Source organism: Lissotriton helveticus, chromosome 3_1, assembly GCF_964261635.1.
Source record: "Lissotriton helveticus chromosome 3_1, aLisHel1.1, whole genome shotgun sequence".
NCBI lineage: Eukaryota > Metazoa > Chordata > Amphibia > Caudata > Salamandridae > Lissotriton > Lissotriton helveticus.
Genome location: NC_136061.1, coordinates 1,435,253,031 through 1,435,261,840, shown reverse-complemented (window position 1 = coordinate 1,435,261,840; position 8,810 = coordinate 1,435,253,031).

Genomic DNA, 8,810 nt, shown 5'->3' with positions numbered 1-8,810 from the left:
CTTCTATGCACCTGCAAACTTGTCTTTTATACCTTCAGTTCCGCTGTTATAGTATGTGTTTCCCCTTGTACTGTTCTAGTGATGCATTTAGTCGCATATACTAATCCATTCACTGCTGAAAAGTTGAACTTCTGATAAATTCATTAAGTTCAGTTCACAAAACTTTATTTCGGCCAGAGCAGCCTTGAAAGCACACATTCATAAAACATAAAGTAAAATATATAGAAAAAAGCATAATTATAAAAACATTTCGTAGGAACAGGCACAGAATACTAAGAATAAAAATTGTCCCCCTGCTACATCGAAGCATGATGAAGTATCTTATATTTTTTATCAAAAGGTGATTGCACAATAGATTTGAAAAAGTGCTTAGTGCATAGTGCAATAAATAAATGAATAAATAAACGTTCTAGGTTAAAAAACTCTTAAAACAGCACCATTCCATGAGCCAATGACACAACCCTTAATCACGGCTGCATATACAGTTTATAAGATAACATTATTCCCTAGGGGATCTTCTACCTCCCTGGCGAGTTTCAAAAGAGCCCTTCTAGTTTTCCACATGGAGAACAAAAATCCTGCTACCGAGAAGACGATCGGAATACTGAGATCTGACTTCAGTATCCGAAAGGCATCCAGATAATATCTGCTACCTATATTCCTACAAATCTGGGCTAGCCACCGTTTCCTGGCCTTTTGGTAACCAGGACAAGTAAAGAAAACATGTAACACCGTTTCCTCAGGAAAATCACATGCGGGGCAGTGAATCATGGTTGGATTTCTCCATTTAGCTGTAAAACAGTGGAGCGGTAAGACCCCATACCTAAATTGCAGAAAGAGCTTTCTAGCCTCCACAGGTGCAATAAGGTCTAGAACTGCCTCAAAACAGGGTTTCTCTTTTATTCCTAAAAAAGCTAAAGTTAGATTGCCAGTTTTTGGGCTGGAGCTGAGTTGAGCCATTCTAAGTTTCTGATATCGAATCTTCAGCTCTTTCCTTGCCATTTCGTAGCAGGCTCTGTCAAGTTTGAACCACCAGTCACCCAACCCCATATTGGTTAAATTAAGTTTAATATAAACAAACCAGGGGATTATTGCGGCGCCGGGGAGCAACATAACTTCCCTTAGTTCCTCTCTGTACGCTATGAGTTCAGGGGTGGTCCACAGACGCCGCCAATACATTAGCGGTTTCAGACCTAACACGTATGAGATTGCCACCACTCCCACATCCAGATGCAGCGTGACCAACGGGGTACTTATAGGTAACCTGAAAAGTTGTCATAGGTATTGGTTTTCCACCTCTTACCAAGGACTCAGATTTAGAATTGCCCCATAACTCGGCACCATATATTGCTCCACCTCGTGCTTGTATCTTACATATTTCTAATGCCCGGCTAACCGCTCTCTTATCAGACCTACTAAATACCTTCATGATGCCCCCTGTGGATTGGGCTAATTTAAGTGTTGAATTAATAATATGGGCCCCCCAATCCATATTGTCAGTTATGGTGATGCCTAAGTAGACAAATGATGTAACTCTCTCCAAGGGTTTACCATTTAGAACAGGGTTTGGGCATGTACTTTTGGGACTGTTGAACGAAATAAATTTGGTCTTCTGTAAGTTTATTTCTAGGCCACTATTCTTACAGAAAAGTTCAAATCTATCTAAAACCCTTCGGATCCCCATGGGTGATTTTGAAATTATCAAAGTGTCATCGGCAAACATCATTGCTGATATTCGGCGGGAGGCCAATTTAGGGGCATCTGGTCTTTTGCTGTTTGCAAAGCGTTGATCAGCCCGATAATGTAGAGGCTAAAAAGCGTGGGTGCCAGGACACAGCCTTGGCGTACACCATGTTTAACTGCTATGGGGGCGGTGAGTTTTCCTTCTCTGCCATGTCTTATTTCGGCAAAATTATCTTGATGAAGATGCCTAAGTAGTTCGACTAGATATACCGGGACACCCATTACTCCAAGGACTGACCAAAGTTTTTCCTGCGGCGTCAGATCGAATGCCGACCTTAGGTCTACAAATATTAGGTATAAACTGCCCCCCTCTAAGCTGACAGTTTTCCAATATAGTAGCTGTAGTCTTAAGACTTGGTCCAGGGGCAAGATCTTTTCCCTGAATCCAGCCTGAAGACAAGACAATACCTCGTTTCCCTCCATCCAGGTTTGTAGCCTGGCTAGCAATACTCTTGCAAAGATATTTTGGGGTATGTCTATTAAGCTAATTGGTCTATAGTTGGTTGGAAGGAGTGGGGAACCTTTTTTGAAGATGGCAATAATCTCTGCTCCCAACCAACTAGAGGGTATCTTCATGCCTGCCAATATGGCATTAAAGAGGACACAGAAGTACAGGGTCCATATAGATGCCTCGCTCCTATATAGGTCCCCATGGATCTTGTCCAGACCTGGGGCTTTACCTGGTGCTATTTTTGACAGTGTAGTCTCGATTTCCCTTGCACTTATACTTATAAATGGGTCATTATCATGGTACGGAGTACATATCCCAATGCTTTCAGGGGAGACTACTCCCACATGGCAACTAAAAGAAGGGTCTCGCTCAGATCTTTTTTCTTCCGCATAGAGGGATTTGAAATGCTCCCGCCACACTTCTTCATCCAGGTTCGGTTCAACTGCCACTTTCGGGGTAGATGATCTTGTATTTACAATACCCCAGAACATCCTCATATCTCTCTCACCGAGAGCTATTTTCAGCGAATCCCAGGTTTCTCTTTCCCACCTTTGTTTGGCTTCTCTGACTGCTGATTTATAAGGCTTCCTTGAGTTTTTGATTAGCACGTGGTTGTTGGCTTTAATTGAGGCTATTAGTGTCCTTTTGGCCTTACGACAGGAACTGTTGTACCATGGGTGTGAAGGTGGCCTAGAGGGTCTTGTGGTTTTATTAGGTAAAGAAAAGTCAGTGCGACTTCTCTTAGCTTAGCATAGTTGGTCTCCACCGCTTCCAAGTCAATAGCATCTCTAGGATACACATTCATGACAGACATCTCTTCAAACACAGGAATAAGCGCATGATAGAGACTACTTATTCTATCCTGAGAGTGAAGGAAGTCAGTCCACCGAGATTTCCTCCTACAGTTCGAGATAGTCAACCTCGGGTCAATTGAAGTTGCGGGGGACGCATTGGCCGGGTTCAAAGGTTTTAAATCTAATGATAGGGCATGGTGGTCACTATCTAATCGGGTTATTATTTTAAAATCAATCATCACATTCCAAAAGTTATAGTCTATTAGGATATAATCTAATAAAAATCCCCGATCCTTACTAAAGAACGTGTAACCATTTGACGTATCGGAGACCGACCTACCGTTACACGCTCTTAAGGAGTTTTTTAGCGCCAAACAGTTCAACTGTATCACCATGGGGGTCCATTTTTTAACTTTGGGACATCTAGTCTCAGGGATTTCCAGGGATTTGTCATATGATATCATTGAATCATATGAATCTTCTAAATGCAAACCTTCAAGTGGCTCAAAATGGCAGTTTAGGTCCCCGCCAATTATCACCATTTGATTTGGTTCAATAGAGCATAAAAATATAGACAAATTGTCTAACATATTAGATTCTTTCCACCGGGAGGTAGGTCTGGAGTATAAATGTATTAAGACAACAGGTGACTTGGTAAGGAATGCATATCCGGAAATTATTATCTCCCCTCTTGCCCAGGTTTCTTGAAACATACAGACCTCAAATTGACTAATAAAAAGTACCCAGTCTGGGTCGTTCAGTTTATTACTTATGCCCGCTATGTTCCATGACAAAACCCGGGATGTCTGTCTATTGCATGTAGTGTTCTTTAAGGGGGGGAGCTTCAGCGATACTTGTTGTTGTTCATTATCATCGCCCCCCTTTGGCCCCATAGTAGTTAAAGGTTTGGGGGTTCCTTGCTGGGCATACTCACTTACGCATTGTGTATTACTACTACTACTGGATCTGCACATGCATCCAGTAGTTACACCCTCCTCTATACGGAGATCTGCCCCTTTTCCCTCACTGTCCATTTTTAAAGATACATCACATCATTAAGTTGGGGTGGTTCTTTTAGTCAGTCAACTCCTTCTAGAGGGCTGAATCTATTTGCGATAGGGATATTAAAATCTAGATGGTTAAACCAGTATGCGCCTTGATTAGATGATTCACAGTTGATTGAATTGTTAGTGGGCAATCGCCACCCCACCCCTTGTATATGGTCATACCGTTGTGGCCTATTTGGTGGGTAAAAATAACCCAGGGGAAGCAGTTGAATTCCTCCCCTGGTTGTGCTAGACTCTGAGTTAAAAACTCTCTGGGTTATATAGAGATTTCTAAAATTAATTATTATGCAATCACCTTGTATACTCTTATTGCGTCCTCCTATCCATCCTACCCTTCTTGTTGTGAGGATCTTAGGTAAATCTTCATAACCGAAGTTGGTGTTATTCACTAACCAGTGTACAGTTTTATTCTTCAGTTCTCGATGTGATTCCATTAGATCTTTTCTTAGGACAGGAACCCCTGCAAGGATCGCTACATAAGGGGTTGATGCAGGAGGTAAATTTACAGTAGGAGGGACATAAGTCAGTTTGTTACATTCCAGTAATGGACAGGATGCTTGTGCCTCCGGGCTAGAATTTTTCTGTGCAACCTCTTTGTTTTTTGACCGAGGTGAACTAATGTTTTCTGCAGGGACTGGCTCGTTGGAGGGTCTATTTCCGGCCTGTTCCCTTACTGATTGAGTACTGCTAGAATTCCCTAAGGATGCTTTCTCATTTAATTTCGAGTGGGAGATTACCACAGCGTTTACCCTTTCGTCCTGGTGACATGGCATGTTATTGGAACTAATATTATTCCTGGTAAGCTCCCTGGATTTTATCCATTCCTTCAGGTTTAGTGCTAACCCATCTAATTTCTCTGTTAAAAAACTGATCTCTTCTCTAACTATAATTCTCATTTGGACATGGAGGTTGGACACTAGAGTTGTAACCCACCCCGGCTTTTCATTTATGGAGTCTGTAGGGTCCTCTGTGCAGATAGGATCGCTAACATCTCTATCATGGATGGTCTGGGGTTGTTTTTTCGGACTAACTGGCTGTTGAGTTGTCGACTTGGATTTAACTTTTGCATTTCTGACCAGCTGTTTTTTAGTCATGACCTTGGGTGACTCTAAGGGTATCCCCTCTATCGTGGCAGATGAAACATGTGAGTGCTCCGAGGTTCGAACCCTAGACTATAAAATAGGTGTAGTAGCCAACCTTGAATATTCTAGATCAGGGGTGATAGATAGACGTCTCTCAGTCCGCTCTATTTCTGTTGCCACTGCCCCCAGCACTTTCTCCAGCATCCTTTCTATGGAGGTGGGTTTAGAGCTACTTTTGGGCAGGGCTGCTACTTGTTTGTTGCCCACACATACAAGTTTCCCCATTTTCTCTATACTATTAGAAAATATATATGGGCCTTTTAAGTTAGCCTTCCTCCTTTTGACCTCCTACTTAGGATAGAACACCCACAAATTATCCAGTCTCAGCCAAAGTCGGCTCAATGTAAAACAGCAGTACCTTGTGTCCAGAATTTGTGGAGAAAATGTTGGAGGGGTTGCCCAGCCCAGCCTATTCCGACATCTGACGGGCGCGGACTGGCCCGGGCTTGGCCCGGGCACGCCCGCGCGTGTCCCGCACTGCGGAGAAGCAGGGCCGCCTATGAGGGCCTATGTCGCCCTCCGATGACGCTGTCTGCCTGCACCGAATGGGGCGCCTTGATAGGTGTAGTTGAGGCCGTTTCCCTCACGGCAGGAGTAGGGGTGTCGCTGCTAGATGATGGCTCTCTACCCGAGAGCACCAGGAGGCCAGGGGGCAGAAGATGCGTTAAGCCGTTTCCCTCACGGCAGGTCCGGTGATGCCAGGAAGATTGGTGCGCGTCCCACTAATCACTCTTCACAAATGGATAGGAGTGCCTTCCTGCCGCTTTGCCATGTAGCACTGTTTTTACTGCTCCTGTTGCTGTAACTACTGTTCTCATAGCCCTCAGTGCATCTGCAATGTTTGAGAAAGCAGCTTACCGAAGCTCCAGAACTTCAGCGCTCTTCTTCTTGCTGCCACATAATTAGGTAAGAGGAGATGCGCGTAATTGAGGCAGAAGTGCTAGAAAATGCTGCTGGAGAGCACCGGCCCCTGCCAGGCAGATAGCGATGTCCACAGCACTTCGGAAGAAGCAACCGCAGTATATGGCGCTGCCGCCTTTTCTGCCGTTTTTCGTCCCTTTGCCGTATTCAGGGAAAGTGCAAGGAAAACTCGTCTGCGGAGCTTAAAAAAACTATATTCCCCTTTACCAACTTTCTCTTTACCAGGATCTTCTTCTAGCCGCCGCTGGAGAACGCTGGTCACTCTCCCCACTTTTGCAGAACAGGCGCGAGGTGCCGGGCCCCCCAGGCAGATAGCGGTATCAGCGGCACTTCAAAGAAAGCGGCCGTCGCATATACCAACTGTCTCTCACCCCCTTGCCATTAGGGCTGTCGATCACCCTTCACACTCGATCCAGGGCACAACCACAATCACTCAACAGGGCTCAAAGGACGCCAGCCTGCTGCACGCCAGGAACGATCCACCATTGCTGGGTGATTTAAGGTATTCTTCTTCCAGATGTAGTTCTTGAAAGATTTATGCAGTTTATATGGACTTCTGTTATCAGTTACACAGTTGTTTTTTATACTTAGTGATTTTACAATGTATTTATTTAGTAATAGAATAGTATATTTAGGCTTTCCTGTTTTCAGTTTCTATTTTTGGTAGATTCAGGTGGGGTTTTTTCAGTTTTTTCAACACCTTAAAAAACAGTGGTTATCAGTGGTTACACATTTTTGTGCCATTAAAAACAACAGAAACAGTGTTTTTCCGGTGTTTAAGGAATTTTAATTTCATTTTAATTATTGCTTGCTTTCTGCACTGATAGTGCATGTGCACAGGGTATATGAGATCCAAATACATTTGTACTGCACCAGAATGGACTGCAAATTCAATAGCATTCATTAATAACTCTGAAGATTGTAAAGATGCTTTCAGCATACCGTCTAGCAAGTAACAAGGATCTCTTACAGGGTAGCACTTCAGCTCAGGTATCGATTTTGACAGACCATCATACAACTTTTTCACATACGTAGCTGAATTTCTGCAAATACAAACAATTTCACTCCATTTTTTGAACTTGGTAGGAACTTTTTTCAGCAGCATTCCAAGCGACACTGCGTTCCATTTTTACCAAACTTCTGGTGCCATGTTTTCACCACTATTTCAGATGCTTGGTGACACCATTTGTTTCACATATACCTGTCACTACATCTTGCATTGAATGTTTAAAGCTTGGGGTGTTTGGCAATTCACTTGCAATCAATACTGCCTCACTAGAAAAGAGGGCTGATGTATCAAAGGATTTCACCCATTCTCTGTCTCTGGGTAAATATGATGGTACATATTAGGAAAGATTCTTATGAAACCAGCCATTTTCCCCATCAGTAAAATCAAATGTAGGCAAAATATCAAATAGGATTTTTATATTTCCTGATTCTCTACAGTTTATAAAATAACTAAATAAGACCTAAAACATGCTTCTAAACACTGCATCTTTAGACCAAAGACCACAAAACTGAAAAAAGCAGAAGGAAGAAGAGACAATGTTTTAGTGACGTCCCTAAACAACAAAACTCAAGCAGAATAATGTTAGTCCAGTCTGTCTTGATGCTACCTTGTATAACAAAGTTGCATTGTATTGGCCCCTTTAGGAGGAATAAAAAATGTCTCTTTCAATGATCTTTTCCTTTCTTTGAATAGCACTTAGTTTGTGGTTGCAAAAGTGTTTTTTCAGTGTTTATATGTTTACACAGGTGATGGCTATTTTCCTTTCGGTGGGGTTTTATCAGTTATTATAGGTTTAAACCTAAAACCAGATAGCCTAGGTACATTTCACATATTTATTTTTATAATGGTAAATATATTTCTTATGACAGATTCTATTTATCAACACTGAAAGAAATTCATCATGCCTTCAAAAAGTGAAAAGAGTAAACAACATAATAAAGCTTATTATTTAAAGAGAAGTCATCCACAAGATTTACCTGAACAACAATGCGTTAACAAAAAGAAAAAAAGTCCTGGTAGGAGAACGAAGATTTTTTTGAAGAACTTATCAAACACTAGGAGTAGTGTGCACAATATCAAAAATACAAATAGCAAATCTGCAACTAAAAATAAAAACAAGAGAAAACAGAACAACCATGGGAAATCATCTTGTAAAAAACAGTGTATAGTAAAAGGAGGAAGAATCAATTTCAGGAAATTAGAAAAAGAATGTTTTATAATTGAGTTGTGTCGAATTTAATCAAGGAAATGAAGAAATGTAAAAAAAAAAACTGCATTTTATAAGAAGAAGAAACGTATAGATAATATAGTTGAGAAAGCTTTTGAATTGAAAAAAAGTTGTTTATTTTAGTATCAATTGAATTCGATCACTAGATAAGCCAATCCATTTAATGAAGGCCAAAAGTAAGTGGAGAAGAGTAATTAACAGAAGTGATTTTTCTGAGTTTTTTTGGGTAAATGGAATCATAGTTCAAGTTCTGAGCCTTTTTTTAATGAAGAGAGTTATCTTCAGAGTAATGATTTGTTGCATGCACTAGTGGTCATGCTTATGAGGTTAGAAATGGTTGTCCTATTGAGAAAGAGAAAATTGTTCCTAGAAATGCAGAAGAGGTGTTACATGATGAAGATTTTGGGAGACGTCCTAAAGCTCCAGTGTACACTTGGAATTGCAGTATTATTTGT